Source organism: Apodemus sylvaticus, chromosome 10, assembly GCF_947179515.1.
Source record: "Apodemus sylvaticus chromosome 10, mApoSyl1.1, whole genome shotgun sequence".
Classification (NCBI taxonomy): Eukaryota; Metazoa; Chordata; class Mammalia; order Rodentia; family Muridae; genus Apodemus; species Apodemus sylvaticus.
The window spans coordinates 18,892,309-18,911,657 of NC_067481.1; positions in this window are offsets into that span (position 1 = coordinate 18,892,309).

Here is a 19,349-nt window from a genome sequence, read left to right on the forward strand (position 1 = left end):
TTTAAATGGGCATAATGACATACGTTTGTAATCCCAGCCGAGGCTCGCCAGCCAATCAGTTCCTGAGGAATGACACCCAAGGGTGTCTCTGGCCACAAATTTGCATAGTCACACACATTTGCACTACACACAAATGTCTGTATAACCACAAATACATAAATAAAGGAAACATTTTTCGGTAAGATAACTGTTTCTTTATGTAACATTTTGCACACACACACACACACACACACACACACACAAACCATTTATACTATATATTTTCCATGATACTTTTTCTTTTTGCATGTAAAAGAGACTTTAACTGTGGAAGCATCACACAAATTTACATAATTCTTACTTTGGAAATTCAGGTGGAGCGTAGGAGGAGGTTATCCATGACCATCTTACAATTTAAGATACAGAACACTTGGGCGGTTTTATTTTAAGCCCCAATGTTCCTATTCGAGGGCAGCATGGTCTCTTCCTTTCTAGGGTCCCAGCAGCACTAGTACCCTACTGACTGTACGTCACAGCACGGATGCCACAGTACAGCCACCTCCCTCATCTGACAGTGATGGCCACGGTAAAATGGGGAAGATGGGGCAGGTACGCCTTGTTCCTATTTTAGCAGAGGAGGTGACAGTGTCAGAAAGGTTCTGAAATGAGCGCAAAGACACAGAGGAACTGGCAGACTGGGGCCATCATCCTCCAACCCTCGTCTAATACAAGGACTGGCTGGGTGGGCAGATTTATTTAAGGTATGCAGGGCTTACGGTGTTTATGGCAGGTGACCCTGGACCCTTTTGGAGCCTCCGGGTAGCAATGGGATGTGCTAACCCTTCAGAATTGACAGAGCTGGTGCCTCTACCTGCCTCACATCCTAAACCCAGCAGCCCAGATGGACTTCTCTTCCCAGGCACTCAGGCCCAGGTCTGTCTGGATGGAAAGCTTCAGGTCCCCTCACGAGATGAGCCTACATTGGTGGGTGGTCCTCCACCCTCATCTCCCATCTCACCTCCTTAGCCAGGTCCCATCCCTAGCTCCTCCCAGTTTCTGGACGGGCCTCTGTGACCTTTGGAGGCTGCCCAGCCTTGAATCTAGTCAGTGTACCGGCTGGTTGTGTGTGTCAACTTGATACAAGCTGGAGTTATCACAGAGAAAGGAGCCTCCTTTGAGAAAATGCCTCCGTGAGATCCAGCTGTGGGGCATTTTCACAGACAGTGATCAAGGGGGGAGGGCCCCTTGTGGGTGGTGCCGTCTCTGTGCTGGTAGTCTTGGGTTCTAAAAGCAAGCAACTTGAGCAAGCCAGGGGAAGCAAGCCAGTAGGAAACATCCTTCCACGGCCTCTGCATCAGCTCCTGCTTCCTGACCTGCTTGAGTTCCAGTCCTGACGTCCTTTGGAGATGAAAAGCAATGTGGAAGTGTAAGCTGAATAAACCCTTTCCTCTCTTGCTTCTTGACCATGATGTTTTGCACAGGAATAGAAATGTTCACTAAGACAGCCGGCTTCTAAGTCAGTGCTTTTAGAGGTGTCAGCAACACCTTGACCACACCAGAACTGGCCTAAGCCTGTTGTACACTCAGCTGTATCATGAACATACTTGTTCTTGTGAATGTGGAGCCCAGAGCCAGCATTGGGTGACTTTCTCAGTCACTCTCCACTCACTTCGAAGACTTATTTATTTAATGTGTATGAGTGGTTTTACCTGGTTATATGTCTGTGCACTGCATGTGCGAGCCCTTCATGGCCAGGAGAGGGTGTTGGGTCCACTGGAATTGTAATTGCTGGGAGTGCTGGAATCAAATACAGGACTTCTGGAAGAGCAGTCAGTGCTCTTAACCACTGAGCCATCTCTCCAGCCCCTCCACCTTTCATTTTTAGGCAGGGTCTCTCCCTGAATCTGAAGTGCAATGATTTGGCTACACTGACCAACAATGAAGCTGGCCAGCAAGGCTAAGGGATCCTCACGACTGTGTCTCCCAGATGTGCACTTGCCATGTCCAGCTTCCCATGTGTGTGCTGGAGAGGGGACTGGGGTCCTCATGCTTGTGCAGAAAGCACTTGATTGATTGAACACCACAGAACCCCAGGTATCTTGTTTCTGAAACAAATCCCACTTTGTGCTGCCACTGAATGTAATGTGAAGAAATGTCGTCTACTCTGGGCCTTTGAGTCAGAAACCTGGTAAACCAAAGCCCCAAAGGGTGCCTCCTGCCCAGGGCCACACAGTTAATAGGCTGAAAGGGATAACAGGGGTTCCTGGTCCTCCCATGATGCTCCACCCTGTCTTTCACACCTGTACATACTCACACCAGATGTGCACACCACACATGCGCATTCATGTACCCCTCATATTTGGGGAGATTGCTTGTTTGTGTGTTTTTGAGCACTTAGGGATTAAAACCCAGGGCTTTGAGCGTGCTATGCAAGTGCTTTGCCGTTGAACTATAAGCCCCAGCCTGTGACACAGGGTTTCGTGTAAACCAGACTGGCCTCAAACTCAATATGCCTCGGAGGCTGGCCTTGAACTCCTGGGTCTCCTCTTCCGGTCCTCCTGCCCCAACCTCCCAAGTGCTGAGACTGCAGGTATGCCCACCATGCCCACCCCACATACCTCACACATGCTAGCTTCTATCCAGGAGTCTAGCTAAAATATGGTCCTTTTCCTTTTAGGCTACAGAGTCTAATGATCAGAGTGGTCCCTGTGGAATGGTGGAAATTGCTACCCTATGGGGACAAGTCCTGGTGTGATTCTGCTATCAGAGCTCAGGTCACACAAGCAGGCAGTGGTGAAATATGAGCTGCCCGGCCCTGTCTCTGGCTGTCCCAGGAGGTCCCCATGGGCCTAGCCATTCAGCCACCTTCCCCAGGATTCAAGTGTCACACATCTGGGCCCCATGCCAGGCTTCTGGTTCTCAGGCCAATCTCCCTACTCTGGGGTCTGATCCCAGGAGTCTGCAGGATTCTCAGGGGGGTGCAGAGATAGGGCACTGAAGTTGCAGGGTGATACTATCCCATGCCTGACAAGCCCTGAACAAGTATGGGCAGCCATCACCCAGGCTCTTCCCAACAGCTCTGTGCCCCCAGGGTTGTCCCTGGGGCTCATTGTTCTTTATATTCTTACTTTAGTTTCCCTTTAAAACCCACAGGCCTGGAGGCTGGGGGTGTAGTTCAGTTGACAGAGCACATGCTTTCCATGTGAGCCCTGGGTTCAGTCCCTAGCATCACACGAACCAGGCATGGTGGTGCCAGCCTGTGACCCTAGCACTTGGAGGTAAAGGCAAGAGGATCGGAAGGCCAATCTCAGCGACTTAGTGAGCTTGGAACCAATTGAGTAAAACCAACAAAACCTCAAACTAAACAACAACCAAGGAAACAACCGTAGACTCTGCCATTGGAAAGTGTCTAGGCATGGTGAAGCATGACTTTAGATTCAGCATTCAGGAGGCAGAGGCAGGCAGATCTCTGTGAGTTCAGGGCCAGCCAGGCTGCATAGTGAGACCCTGTCAAATAAAGAAAAAAGAAAAGAAAAGAAAAGAAAAGAAAAAGACAATTCAGACAGGCAACAGGAGTTATGAAAGAGGATATGAAGCTAATTGGTTTTCTTACTCTGTGACAGATTTTTTATTTATTTTAGGGATAGTACATAAACTGTATAAATAGTCAAAGTGTAAGATCCAATGTGATACTGCATAGCCTCCATTGTAAATGACTATTTTAACTGTAGAGAAGTTCATTGAAATATATAGACTTTGGGTGAGATTAACTTTAGTGTATGAAGCTTCTTTGAAGTTTTATATGATAAAGTATATAATGAATAAATATTGTTTAAATATATGTACACACACACACATATATGATATATATCAAATAAGGTCTTACTATGTGGACCAGATGGGCCTTGAGCTCACAGAGCCACACCTGCCTCTGCCTCTCAAGTCCTGGGATTAAAGACACCGCCCACCCCACATAAGCTAAAATGTTTAAAACAAACAACAAAACCCAAGAGTGTAGTGCAGGTAGGAAAGGGGAGCCTGAAGGGAGAGTTAGCTGGAGAAGGTGTGGCTGGCAAGCCAGGGCTAGAAAGATGCTCACTTAAGGGAGTGGAGGTTTCAGTTCCAATAAAGCAGCTCCCAACCCAACCTGGTAGCTAAAACAAAACCCAGTGACGCATCCGGTGCAGGCACGGGGCCAGAGCCCCAGGGTCACTCCCCTGTGGCTGGCGGGATGTGGGCAGTGCTGCCCCTGTGGGAGGCATGTGGGCAATGACCGTACAACGGAGTGGATGCTGCCCTTCTGAGCATTGGTCCCACAGACCTGAGGACTGTGCTCAGCTAAATGATGCATGCTGGGCTGGAGGGACAGCACACAGGTAAAATGAGCTGGGTGCTGTCTCTATAATCCAGAGAGAGAGACCGACTCCCTCACGGGGTCCTCTGACCTCCACATGAGTGTATTGGCATGTGCGTACACACATATATCACACCACAATAAACAATAAATGGGAAAAAAGCAAACTGTATTTAAGGTCTGGAGGGATGGCTCCGTGGTTAAGAGCAGCTACTACTCTTGCTGAGGACTCGAGTGTGATTCCCAGCGCCCACGCAGCAGCGCATAACTATCTCTAACTCCAGTTCCAGGGAATCTGCCACTTTTTTCTGTCCTCCACGGGCGCCGCACACCTGTGGTGTACATACAGGCAAAGCATGTGGACATAAGATAAAAAATAAATAACTCTTGCGAGGAAAAAAATGTACGCAAATGTGTGTGGCAGCTTGGTTGGTGTCTTCTCAAACCAGAAAACAGCCAGGTATCCCCCCCAGCAGGGAAATGACTGAGAAAGAAGCAGACCGCCTTGATTCCATTGTGAAGTGTTACTTGGCAACAGGAAGAAAGATGCCACCGGTTCCCGGTTCCCACAGTGGCCTGGGCGAGTCTCGGTTCTGCTGAGAGGGAAGAGTCCATAACGTGATGCTGAGCACACAGCACAGGGACACACCACACGCTGGAAAACAGCTCAGTGGTTACACCACAGGAGTCAGGGTCCGGGTGGGAGAGGGAAGAGGGTATGGCTGTAACAGCCACACAGAGGTCCCTGCAGTAGCCAATGTCTCTCCTCTATCAGTGTCCGCATTCTGGATAAGAGATGAGAGTTTTGCAAAGTGCTCTCATGGGAAATCCAGTCGAAGCCACCTGGGTTCCCTCTGAATGCGTCTAGAACTGCATTTAAATCCACAGTGGTTCCAACATGCGTAAGTTCAAATAATGTATGGAAGTTCAGTCTACCGTGTAGGCATGAGGACTTGAGTTCAGGTACCCAGCACCAGGCACGACGGCAGAGAGCAGTAGCAGGTCCCAGAAACACGCTAACCAGTCAGAATAGCTGGATCGATGAGCCAGGTTCAGTGAGGGGATTCTGTCTCCAAAAAAAAAGATGGAGAGCCATTGAAGAAGACACTTAATGTTGATCTCTGGCCTCTACAAGCATGCGCGCGCGCACGCGCGCGCGCGCACACACACACACACACACACACACACACAATTTTGGAGGGAAGGCAGCAGATCCTTTGACAGGCTAAAATGAGAGTGACCCAGGAGTAGCCTGAACCCTCCATGGCCTCAGGAGTGTGTCAGACTCCTCTCTTCTCACACGCTGGAGCAAGGCACCCACGGCCCCTCCCTTCTTTCACCTCCCCAAGTGGGACAAAGCTAGCGCGCTGCACTCCGAGTACCAAATGACCGACATCTGTTCACACACGGCATGCTTTGGCTAGTGGAAACAGGACCTGTGAACCAAAAGTTGCTCCTCTAACAACAACACTGTGGACACAGCAGGCAGAGGTGGGAGTGGGTGGGGGTGTGGAATTGGGGCCGGGTGGGCGTGTGTGCGTGCGTGAGTGCGTGCGTGTTTAACGTGTTTGGAAATGGCGGAGCACCTCCTTGAGCTCTGGATAGCCGGCAGGTCTGCAGGTTCACTGTTCTGTGGTGGGTAAGGAACAGAGAGACCTGAGCAAAAGGGTTTGGGGGCAGTCACAGGATGCAAATGGCAGTTGGGCTTCAAGTTAGATGGGATGGTTAGACCGGAGAGAAGGGAGCGATAGATAGAGGACGTGTATTAACTTGCTTGGAGCCGTTCACTCCCTGGTTTAGAGCTGCTCATTCCCATCCTGACTCTGTGATCAGAGTGAGACGGAGACTGGCAGAGCTGTGGCCCCCAGATCCAGGCCACCTGGACCCGTTGGAGGGCTGCTTGTTGTAACTGGGAGGAGAGAGAGGGGAGTTGAGTCTTTTTTGTGTGTGTGTGTGAAACAGAGTGGTAAGCCTTGTGACAGACAGCAGCATGGACAAGCTGTCTGAGGAGGGAGGTGACACCCTGAATCTAAAGAATCTCCAGAACAAGACAGTGGCTGGGTGACCTGGCACCATAACCCCTCCCCCAAGCATTTCAGCCTAAGATGGCTGTATTTGTGGCTATTGTACAGGAGTTACAAAAGACCCCACTGTCCCTCCCCAGAAGTTGGAGCAAAGTCAGGTCTAACACAGGGAGGGACGGCTTGGTAAGGGGTCTGGTCCACTTGTAGATTCCTGGGCAGAAAGCTCTGTCCCACTGATGGGCCTAGAAATAAAAGGGAATAGGGCCGGGCGGTGGTGGCGCACACCTGTAATCCCAGCACTCTGGGAGGCAGAGGCAGGTGGATTTCTGAGTTCGAGGCCAGCCTGGTCTACAGAGTGAGTTCCAGGACAGCCAGGGCTACACAGAGAAACCCTGTCTCGACAAATCCAAAAAAAAAAAAAAAAAAAAAAAAAAAAAAAAAAAAAAAAAGGTAATAGGGTCTCAGGATGTACTGCAGTCGATAAAGTGTTTGCTTAAAATGCACCAAGTCTGGGGTTCCATCTCGAATACTGCATAAACGCGGCCTGCTGGCACACACTCGTGATTCCAGTATTCAGGTGACAGAAGCAGAAGGATCAGGAGTTCAAGACCATCCTTGGTAAGTAACAGGATTGAGGCCAGCCTGGGCTACACGAGGCACTGTCTCAAGTGAATAAAGGAGAAGGTGATATGGGGGTGGTCCTGGAGCTCTGAGGCTGGAGAAGACACCAAGGAATCAACAACTGGGGGCTGTCTTCGTACATTGGAGTGTCTGTGCTGCCCGGGCTGGCCCACCCAGGGTCAGTAATGTGGCTCGTTTTGAAGTAAGAGGAAGTCAAAGCTTGCTGTAGACACCAAGCCAATGAAACAGAAAAGGAAAGGCTGGGCTGGGTCTCCATCACTCCTAAGCTCCAAGTCAGTTTCTTTTCAGATACGCAGTCCTTTCTGCACTGGTGCTGGGCTTCTGGCCTTAGCGAGCCTTGTTTGCTTCATGATTGCCGGGGCTCCCTGCCACCTCACATAGGTTGACTACTCAGACCTTAAAGACAGATCTTGGAGGCAGAGGTCAGTCTGCAAACCTTGATGACTATGGTGCAGCAGGCAGATGGATGTGGGACCATGCCCAGGCTCAGTAGAGGCTCTGGAAAGGCTAGCAAACCCCACGAGCCTTCCACCCAGGCTCAAGAACCACACCTGCCTCCTGTGGCCATGACATGAGGCCAGGGACGCTCGCTCGAGAGCTGCTCAGCACGGAGAGCTGGCACTCCAGCAGGCCCAGAGGAGCCCAGGCAGGAGTCTCCCAGGGCATTGCCAGCCCTCTGACCGTTGCTAGTCCCCCAGGCTCTGCCTTTCTCCTGCCTCACAAGTTCATCCCTTCCAGGCCATTTTTTTTTCTCTAAACTTTTCCAAATGTCACTCCTTGTTTTCTTCCTTTTTAATGCTTTGTGTCTTTATCTAGGTGACATTTTTTCCTTTCCGTCCACAGGGACCGTTGCAAGAATGAGGGCAAGAATAACAACAGGGCCTCTGGGGGGGAGATATTATTTTGGTTTGGAGACAGGAGAGAGAGAGAGAGAGAGAGAGAGAGAGAGAGAGAGAGAGAGAGAGAGATTCCCAAGGGGACTTGGTAGGTTGGGGCTAAGTTCGGGATTGACCTGAGTGGACTTCTGCAGGTTAAAGGGCAGGCCTCCCTCTGTGTGATGAGCACACAGAAGCCATCCACAGGCTGCAGAATGGCTCAGCAGGGTGAAGGTGCCGCTGCCGGGCCTGAGAACCTGTTTGATCTCCCAGTCCTACACGGAGGAAGGAGAGAACTGACTCCCACTGGTTACCATGTGACCCCTGGGCAGGGTCTTGGTGATTCCTAGTCACCTTTTGGCCCAAAGAGCTGCAAATTCTTGTGATGTGTAAACGTTGCATAGACACCCACTTCCCTCTGCCCCATGTGAAGGGGGCTACCCTCAGTTTGATACAGGTGAAAACTGGTACTCAGTGGAAAGACACGCTCCTTTGTCTCTGACAGAGGCAACACCCACAAAGTCCCCAGGAGGACTCCCTCAGGAGAGACCCATTCAGCGAACTCTTCCTCGAAGAAGCCGGTCCAGTGAAGTTCTTGCCAGGTTCTGGGTGAGCCAGAAGATTGGCAAACGTGAAATGACCAGGTCCTCCTTCCCTGCCTGCTAATTCCTGCCAAGATTCTCACACATTTCTCAAAATCCATCTAGGGAACAGGAAGTTGGCCAAATCCTGGACCTCCCAGGCTAGCTTGTGGCCAGTTTGTGCGGGGACGGGGCACCAGGTTCACTGATGACATTCAATGTCTAAGAATTAAACTTGATTTTTTTAAAAAAAATGCATGATGCTCATAGTGATTCAAAGGAGGAAGTCTCCGTAGAGATGATAAAAGGCTCTGACCTAAACTGGCTCCAGGCTGAGCACATCGTGACGTGTCGAAAGTGGTGGTTGAGCACTCCTAAGGGAACCTGACAAGACAGCATTGGCAGTAGGCCGGGGTACAGGCAGGCCGGTGGGGTGTCTAGATGGATTCACTGGCCACGGTGGAGAGCGAGAGCTATAGAGCGAGAGGCTGAGGAAGGCCAACCAGGAGCACTGAGGAAAATCTTCCAGAATAGTCCTTGAGAAGACACTCAGGGGTCAGGAGCGAAGCCGAGGAGAAGCTGTGAAGTGAAGAAGGGGAAAGAAAAGTGAGGCATCCGGGTCCACCAGCTGCCGCGCCCGAACGGCTCTCAAGACCGGAAACCTAGGACAGGAAGACCAGGGCCATCGCCAAGGGTCCTCCATGAAGGGAGAACAGAAGTAAGAACGTTAAAGCTCAAAGGTGGCTTCTAGCCCGCTTCCTTCTAGTGGGGTCTTGAGATTTACTTCGCTATCAGCACGCAGGCGCAGACACACATGCGCGCTTATGGGGGGAGGAGGGAGGGGGAAGGGAGGAAGAAGGAAGGGGGGAGAGGAAGAAGGAGAGAGGGAGGAGAGAGGGAGAGAGGTGTCTATGGGTGCGCCTGTAGAAGCTGGATCGTAAGTAACTTTTCAGAGTTGGTTCTCTTTCAACCACAAAGCTCAGGGATCAAACTCAGGTCTTGAGGCTCCCCACGCACTTTCAGCCACTGATTCGCCTGTCCTGGGTTATAAAGCTCATGTGAAGGTCCAAGCCATGTGGGAAGCTCGCCCGAGACTCCAGCAGGAAAACAAGATGGCAGAGGAGCCAACGTCACAGTGGCAAAGTGGAGCTGTCAGCAAGGAGAGATTGAAGGAAACATGTCTGCCTTGGTCTGGGCTCTGAGTGGAAACTCATCAGCCTTGCTGGAGATCCCAGCACCCCATCCCTTCCCCTGCTGCCTGGACTTCAAACAAACACTGTGCGGGTAGGATTTGGAAAACCCCATGCAAGAGATTTAGGGCCAGCTAGCAGCACCCTGGGGTGAGAATGTTGGTCCTTTTTGGAGTAAGATCATAGCCCAGGCCTCACAGGGCTCCCAGGGGCAGGAAAGCTGGGGTGAGCATGAGTGACAAGCCACAATGGTCACGGGAGAGAGTGAACCACCTGCTAGAAAGTGGCGGACCCCCCACTCCTCCCCCCTTCCCCGAAGGATCTCAGACCATGGTCAGGCGTTACCAGACGAGGAGGCAAGCACAGCCACAGGCCCCTAAACTGGAAATGCTCTTCAAGCTTGAATTTGTGCCAGATTCACTGAAACTTTTCAGAGGTCACAGGTGAAGTTCTGCCCTCCCCCCCCCACCCCCACTCCGTTCCTCCTTCTCTCCTCCCCTTCTTCCTCCCTCTCTTTACTTTTCTCTCTCCCTCCCTTCCTTCCTCTCTCCTTCCCTGCCTCGTAGTCCCTCTCTGAAGAGTTCAGAGGCCAGGGGAACACGCAGCTAGTAATACAGAAGCAGACATAAGACTTAGGTCTCCTCCCTACAATAACCACTATACTTATTTCTTAAATGCATTTGTCGAAGATGATGATGGTGATGGTGGTGGCGTTGGTGATGGTGACAGTGAGTGTGAATTTAGGTACCCACACGTGCAGATGACAAAGGACACCTCTGGGTGTGGCTGCTCGGAAACAATGAGCTCCACTTTGGGGAGTGCAGCAAGTCTGGTCTGGCTGGGCAGTGAGCCCCAGGGCTCCCCTTGCCTCTGCTTCCCCAGATCTGAGATGTTACACAGAGGTCACCACACCCACTTTTTAAGAAACGGGTTCTAAGGAACAAACTCTGGGCTTTATGTTTGCACAGCCAGCTCTTGCTATCTCCTCAGATCCTCAGAGTTACTCCTGAGGTTGTTTAGACTGAGGAGGGAAGCGGTCGTGGGCTAGCTCACAAGGAGGACCGAGATGCCCACGGTCCCTTTCCTGGCCATCTGTGATGTGCCCCGACTCATGGAACCTGGAAGGGCCATAGTATTATTCCTCTGAGTTTGACATCAGAGGGAAAGACATGAGAGAATTGGAGGGGTGGGGTGTGGGAGAGGAAGATGGGGGGGGGGAACAATTACACAGAGGCAGCTGCCGAGAGGAAATAATGACATGAAGGGATTCTCAGGAAGGCAGAAGCGTGAGGGCTGACGGAGTTTTGAAAGATGTAGACTGCTAGCTCACCTCATGTGCATCTCTCTGCTCTCCTGTTATGAGGCTGTCTGATGCCGTCCAGCCGATGAGGCAGTTACCTGCATCACATGCAACCTTCCGTGTGTGTTCTCTTCAGTAGAAGGTGAGCCAAGAGAGGGACCCATTTCCAGGCTGGAACGAGTGCTGTGGCATGACCGTGCCTCACAAAACCTGTGCGTTGCTTTCTAATGTCCAGCGCGGTATAGATGCACCTCATCTTGCTGTCAGGTTACATCTCAGTGAACCTGTAGAAAAGTGAAAACATTGTAAGATGCCTGGGGATACTTAGTTCTATAATCCCAGTAGTCTGGAAGCTGGGGCAGGATTGTGAGTTCAAGTCCACCCTGAGTTACAAAGAGAATTTGAAACCAGCTGTGGTTATATAGATAGATCCCATCTCAAAAAAACAAACAAAAACAAAAACAAAAACCACACACCCCATAATAATCCATGGATATATATGCACATGTAAAGGTAAAGTCAAAACGTGATTGACAACTGACCTTCCCAATGTTATAGCTTAGTATAACCTACCTCAAAATTCTCAGAACACCTTCATGAGTCTGCAGTTGGGCAAATACACATAAAAAGAACATATTTTATTTTATTTTATTTTATTTTATTTTATGTTTATTGATTCTTTGTGACTTTCACATCTTGTACCCAATCCTATCCATCTGTATTAGTTTGGGTTCTCTAGAGTCACAGAATGTATGGGCAGTCTCTATATAGTTAGGGAATTTGTCGATGACTTACAGTCTATAGTCCAATTCCCCAACAATGGTCAGCAGCAGCTGTGGATGGAAGTCCAAGGATCTAGCAGTTTCTCAGTCCCACGAGGCAAGCAGGCAAGGAAGAGTGAGTAATCTTCCTTCTTCCAATGTCCTTATATATCTCCAGCCAGTGTATAGTCCAGATTAAAGGCTGTAGGTCTCCAGCAGAGGGTGTGGCCCAGATTAAAGGCTGTAGTTCTCCAGCAGAGGGTGTGGCCCAGATTAAAGGCGTGTGCATCCATGCCTTTAATCCCAAATGATCTTGAACTTGGAGATCTCCTTGTCTTAGCCACTATGCTTCAAGATCTCCATACCAAGATCCAGGTCAGAAACTTATATCTCTGAGCCTCCAAATTAGGATCATAGGTGAGTCTTCCAATTCTAGACTGTAGCTCATTCCAGATATAGTCAAGTTGACAACCAGGAATAGCCACTACACCATCCCTTCATACCTTCCCTCCATCATTGCAACCTCATTATGGAAGCTGTAGTGTGTGACAGTGTGTCCCTCAGTATACCCATTCATCCACAATTCTTGCAAATATTCATTGCAGTGAGGCATTGGTCTGGTTAGAGGCCTTTGGCTTCTGCTACACCATCAATACCTGATCCTCACCAGAACTCCTTGAAGATCTCCTGTTGTTGCCCAGTGTGATGGAGATCCTGCAGCTTTAGATCTGTAGGACAGGCCCCATGGTGTGCTCCAGAAGTTCACAGATGGGGTAGATGTTGGGGCGGGCCAACACAAAGCCCTGGATTTGGGCTTGGGCTGTAGCTGAGCTAGTCAGCCCACCAGCTCTTCCACACTCACACCATCAGGGCATGCTCTCCGGCACTGCCCTGGCTAGCAAGAGCATGCCCTGGCTAGCTCACCCAATGCAGCAGCTGGCAAGGGGCAGGGCCAGGTCTCCTGCTCTTACACCGTGGGGACTGGCTCAAGCCCATGCCAGCAGGGCCAGCTCTATTGTGCTGCCTGGGTGAAGTGTAGGCCCACTCTCTTGAGAATTGCAGCTGGCGAGGGGCAGGGCCAGCTCTCCCGCTCTCGTGCCTGCAACCCCACAACCGGGACCGGCTCTACTGCCGGGGAGAGACGCATGGCCTGCTTGTAGAACATATTTTATAATACAATATGGATTGTCTTGCACACTTTGTTAAGCACTTGCATCTAAAGACGGCTGGCAATTCAGGTCATTGCACAATTCTGATGTTTCCCCTTGTGGTCACGTAGCTGCTGGGAGCCACAGTGCAGCTTGCTCCTGCTGTCTGGTGTGGTGAGAATACTGTACTATGTATCACTAATGGGGAAAAGATAAAAATTCAAAGCCTATTAAAAATGTTATCAGACCACCGTAAGTCAGGGGTGTCTGTAATGCAAAGAGATGAGATCTTGGGAAGTCATACTGGGCTCCCTATCTGTAGTCACACCTTTTTTTTTTTAAAGACATGGTTTCACTATGTGGCTTTGGCTAACATGGAATTTGCTATGTAGACCAAGCTGGCTTTAAACCTGCAAGAGATCTGCCTGCCTCATCTCCTGAGGGCTGTGGTTAAAGGCTAGGGAATCGTGCTCTGTAACAGGCTCAAGGGAGCTGGCTTTTCCACCAGGAGAAAACAGCTAGAAAATGATAACTATGAACAGAACAGGATGTCCCAGCCACTAGGTCTAGCTAGAACCGTAAAATGACAAATTTCTATTTTTTGCAAATTTCTCAGTCTAAGGTATTTTGTTATAGATTTTGAACAGACTAAGAGAACCGCTAGAGCTGTTGCCATGGCAACCTAGGATGTGGGTCAACAGAGCTACACAGCAGAAGGTACTTGGGTCCTTATATATCTGTGTGACCAAGCCACCCCCACCTGGACTGTTTCATCAGAGGACAGAGAATCCCACAACTGTCTTCAAAGATACTCTGGGGATCCCAACTACCACAGCCTGGCCTTAACTTGGCTAATATGCTAAGGAGAAAGGCCAGTGGGTCAGTCTGCTAGGAATAACTAAAAGAGAGTACATCTGTGATGTAAAAGTCTGCAAAACTCTGACCTGGTCAGAACTTCATATAAGACTTTGAATTCATGCATGGAATTATCTCCAAAATTATGCTCTAGGCTTGATTTTTCTGATTCTTGTCTGTCTGTCTGTCTCTGTCTCTGGTGTGTGTGTGTGTGTGTTGTGTGTTGTGTGGTGTGTGTGTGTGTGGTGTGTGTGTGGTGTGTGTGTGTGTGGTGTGGTGTGTGTGTGGTGTGTGTGTGGTGTGTGTGTTGTGTGTGTGGTGTGTGTGTGTGTGTGGTGTGTGGTATGTGTGTGTGGTGTGGTGTGTGGTGTGTGTGGTGTGTGTGTGTGGTGTGGTGTGTGTGTGTGTGTGTGTTTGTGTGTGTGTGTGTGTGTGGTGTGTGGGGTGTGTGGTGTGTGGTGTGTGTGTGCGTGTGTGTGGTGTGTGTGTGCGTGTGTGTGGTGTGTGTGTGTGTGTGTGTTTAAAGGTCTCTCACTGGCCCGGGACTTGTTGATCATGTTAGGCTGTCTGGCCAGCAAACCCCAGGAGTCCTCCTATCTATGTTCCCCCAGTGCTGGGATCATAAGCACATGACTATACTCCACTTTTTAACATGGATTCTGGGGATCAAACTCAGGTCCTCATGCTTTTGAGGCAACAGCATTACTGACTAAACTATCCCCCCAGCTCTGCTATTTTTCTCATTACACTCTTTCAGCACAAACAGGAACCGGACCCCTTCCTGACTCACCTCAAGATGTTGCCTCCTTTTGGGTGATAACTCATGCCAACAGTCCCAAAGCCTAGTTCCCCTCTGAAGAGTTGAGATGGCAAACAATCAGTGTTCTTCTTGTGACCATGACAGAGGGGAGCTGGCCTGCCCATGTAGAGTGCTCTCTCCTGGGCAGGCCTTTCCATCTCTGGCCTCGCTCACTGTGAGACTGGAACCCGGCTCAGCAGCTGCTTCCCATCTACAAATGAGATGTGCGGAAGCACCTAGTGGACAGACACCCTGCCCCCTCTCATCCATCTGCCCAACAGAAGGCACAAGAATGGTCCATAAACTAGTGCTGGTGTAAGATGCTCCTGTTTGCACTAGGCTGTGGTTAATGCAGAGATTTAGAGCTGGTCAAAGTGTTGAGAATAAATGACCATTCAAAGTGCAGCCCTACTCACAGGGGCTCACAGAGACTGAGTCAACACTCATGGAGCCTGTATGAGTCTGAGCTGGGTCCTCTGCATATATGTTATGGTTTTGTAGCTTGGTGTTCTTGTAGGACTCCTCACAATGGTATCTCTGACTCTCTTGCTTGCCCTTGGAATCCTTTTCCTTCTACTGGGTTGCCTCGTCCAGCCTTGATATGAGGGGTTGGGCCTAGTCTTGTTGTAACTTATGACATGTTTGGTTGATAGTCCTGGGAGGCCTGCAAAACTCAGCCCTAAGCCGTATGTCTATACTGCCAAGGATCAGAGAGCACCTGGAGAAGGAGGGCAGAGGCCGGAAAGGAGGCTGTGCAGCACTGTCTCCTGTACATGGTCTCACAGCAGCAGGGGCGTCTGCACAAGGCCGGGCTCACCAACATGCCATCATGCTTCACGCTCGCGGAAGTGGCCCTCGAGGTTCCACCCCTCCCCGGGAAGCTACGGCAGTGAATACTGCGGGGAGAGAGAAGAGTTCTGTTCCTCAGGGGTGTGCCCCGGCAGGTTGCCCTTGTTTGTGTAAATAACACACTCACTGGTTGTGAGCAGTGTGAATACACAAGATAACAAAGTCTAGAGGTTGTGCTGGCCAGTTTGATGTTAATTTGAGATAAGTTAGAGTTGTCTGAAAGGAGGGAACATCCGTTGAGAAAATGCCTCCATAAGGTACAGATGTAAGGCATGTCTTAAGCAGTGATCAGTGGGGGAGGGCCCAGCCTACTGTGAGTGGTGCCTGGGCTCTATAAGAAAGCAGGCTGGGCAGACCATAAAGAGCAAGCCAGTAAGCAGCACCCCTTCATGGCCTCTGCATCAGCTCCTGCATTCAGGTTCTTGCCCTGTTTGATTTCCTGTCCTGGTTTCCTTCAATTCTGGACTACAATGTGGAAGTGTAAGTCAAATAGACCCTTTACTCCCCAACTTGTTTTTAGTCATGGTGTTTTATCACAGCAATAAAAACCCTAAGGCAGAGGGGGAATATTGGAGAAGAGGAAACTGGGAGGAGGAAGAGGATAATGGGTGTGTGTGATCAAAGTATATTATATGCACACACATACACACACATACAAACAGATACACACACTCATACACATACACACATATATACACACATACACACATATACACAATACACACATACACACATACATACACACAATGCACACATATACACACATATACACCCACATACACACATACATACAACTGTGAAAAACAAATAAATAAATAACACAAATTGAAGAGAAAAAGAAAGGAAAATCAGAGTAGGGTGGTGCTAAAGGGGACCTGGGAGAGTATTTAATTCAACCTCTTCAACTGAGAGACTGAGAAACTGAGGCTTAGAAAGAGAGAGATTTCTAGAGAAAGAGCTTAATCTTTAGCAAGAACATTTTCTACTAAAGCCCACTTACACCCTATAGATTTGTATCAATGGCTTCCTTCCCCAAATCACATGTTGTATATAAACACACACACACACACCATCCACTCTAACTGAAACAAACAGTCCTTAAAATCAAGGTGTAGTGGATATTAGGAAGGAAAATGACCCCACCCACCCATCCAGGCATCCAGCGGGCAGAACTAACAACCTGAAGGGCAGGACTGGGGTATGATGTTAGCATGCCCTACAACACAACAGGGAGCCCAGAAAAAGTCCAGCTTCCAGGAGAAGAGAGCCACATTCTATTGCCAGTAAGATTTATGGAAGGCCATTGACATAGCCTGAACTCCCGGACAAGACTTCAATAGACAACTCAAGATGGAGTGACTTGTGCTTAGCTTTCTCATCTCCGAATGGGAGTTCAGTCACTTACTTCTTAAATCTGAGCTGTGACAAATGAATGCAGGCAGCCAGGTCTCCAGGCCAGGCACATCGCAGTAACTTTTAGAAGGAAAGAAACCTGCTATCAGTTGTTGATTTGTAGCAGCTGTGGGGATTGAACCCAGGACCTGTACATACAGGGCACACACATTACCAAGGAACTGGCTCCTTGTCCCCACTTATTTGTTTGTTTGGTAATTATCAAGATGGTCTGGCTATGTAGTCCAGGCTGACTTAAGGACTTTACCACTGAGCTAGGTCCCCGTCCCCAACCCTACTTGTTTGTTTGTTTGTTTGTTTTATTAATTATCAAGATAGTCATTCTAGCTGCAGAGGGAAAAGGCATATTCAGCTATGGGGTGGGCAAGCAGGCTCTTGTTTTCCAAGGGTGTGAAATCTCACAACACAGAACACAGGAAGGGCCATTTTGAGAGTAGAGAGTAATAGGGGCTCCTGCTGGCAAGGTTGACACTGTGGCTGGGTAAAAGCACCCTCTCTATTTGCACTACTACTGGGCGCTCCCCGAGTCTTCTCCCAGTGAGAATTCCTTTTTAAGGCTCTGGCTGGGCCACTGAGGCTTGTGGTGAGAGCTCTTGGGGCCCCTCTCACCCTCATACCCTGCTAGACCCTTGTGCTTGAGCCGCTATGTCCGGCTCCTCCAGCCTTCTTTCCTTCTCCCGTGTTTACTGAGTCCTGTCTTGGCACATCTCCGACCCTGCACTGGCTTTCCAGAGCAAAGCTCTACACACCACCTTCATCTGTGTGGAGAATCCAAACATCTAAGGAAACAGAGCTGAGACGCCTCCTCAATGCAAGGCTTGCTGCAGCCCCAGAGGAGAGACACCCCTGCCTGCAGCTCTGTGAGACCAGCTTTCTGTTCCCTCCTGGGGGATGTGTACTGCTTGCTCCTGGGAGGCAATCCGGAAGCCCACTCAGCTGCGGGCTCCTTGAAGGCAGGCCCTCTGTGGTGTTGTAGCAGGGACTTGAGATGTCACCTCCTTCACACACAAGGCTGATAAGAGCTCCTAACTTTGATTCCTTTTCTTGTATTTATTTGCCCAGCCTCTTCTTACCAGAGCCCTAAGTGCACAGCTCCAGGCCACCCCAATCCCGCCCTGGCCTCTCAGCCAGCTCCATTTCTCACTCACCCAATCTTCCCGCTGTCACAAGGAACCCTCCCTCCTTGGATTTTGCCGCTTCACTTGGCAGTCTCCTCCCTCAGCCCCATGCCCTCTCTGCCTGACTGCCTCGTCTCTTCCTTGATTTCAAGATTCTCTTTCCCCTCTTTTTTCTCGTTTCCTGCCTCCTTTTCTGACTCCTTCATCTCTCTGTTCTCCAGAAATCTCTCCATGGTTATTGAGGGAGAAGGAAGAATGTCCTGGGCCAGCTGGAGCTGGCCATCAAGGTCTCATTCTTTCTGATAAACTCTGCATCAGGACCAGAGCAGGCGGTGGCAGCCCCTGCTCAACCACACCATCTCTGAACCAGTTCTTCCTTTCTGGAATGAGTCAGCCTCCTTATAAAGCCCATGCATATAAATATAGCCAAGCAAGAATAAAGAAAAGCATTCTTTAAAAAAAAACATAAAAGAAGAATGGGCTCACACCTACCAATGCTAAAATGGAACAAAGCTATAGTGATTAAGACAACACAAGAAAAAAAGACTCATCAATGGAAGAGAGGGGAGAGAAAGAAGGTAGAAAGAAACAACACTTGGGGATGTGTAGAGTTTCTAATGACTGGCTTGAGAGGATTATTTATCAAACTCACTGAATAACTGCTCCCAGAATGCAAAGTCGCTCTGTAGCTCACTTTCCACAAATATGGAGCCAAGGCAGCCTGACTTGCAAACTGTGCCTTACTTTCTACTGCTGTGATAAAACACCATGACCAAGGCTACTTAGAAAAGAAAGGTCTATTTGGGTTATGGTTTCAGGGGGATAAGTCTGTGACTGCAGCGCAGAGGTAGCAGGTGACTGGAGCAAACTGCAAACAGGAAGCAGAGATAAATAGGTAGATCGATAGACAGACAGACAGACAGAAGAGACAGACAGAGACACACAGACAGAGGAAGACAAAGACAGAGAGGGAGAGACAGAGACATATACAGAGGGACAGACAAACAGACAGACACAGAAAGACAGACAGAGAGAAGGAGAGACAGATAGAGACAGAGATATACACAGAGACCGAGAGAGGAGAAAGACAGACAGAAAGACAGAGAAATAGGGAGATAGACAGAAGGAAAGACAGAGACACAGAAAGAGGGAGAGATATTGAAGGATAGAGAGAACATGAACATACACACACACACACAGAGGAGAGAGAGAGGGAGAGGGGAGAGAGAGAGAAAGTGAGAGAGAGAGAGAGAGAGAGAGAGAGAGAGAACGCACTGGAAGCATCACATGGCTTTTGAAAGCTCAAACTCTGTCCCTTTGGTGACATATTTCTTCCAGCAAAGCCATACTTCCTAAACCTACCCAGTGTCACCAACTGAGAACCAAGTATTCAGAGGCCCAAGAATATGAGGACATCACATTTAAACTGCCACCTTTCCCTCCTGGCCTTCGTAGTCTCAT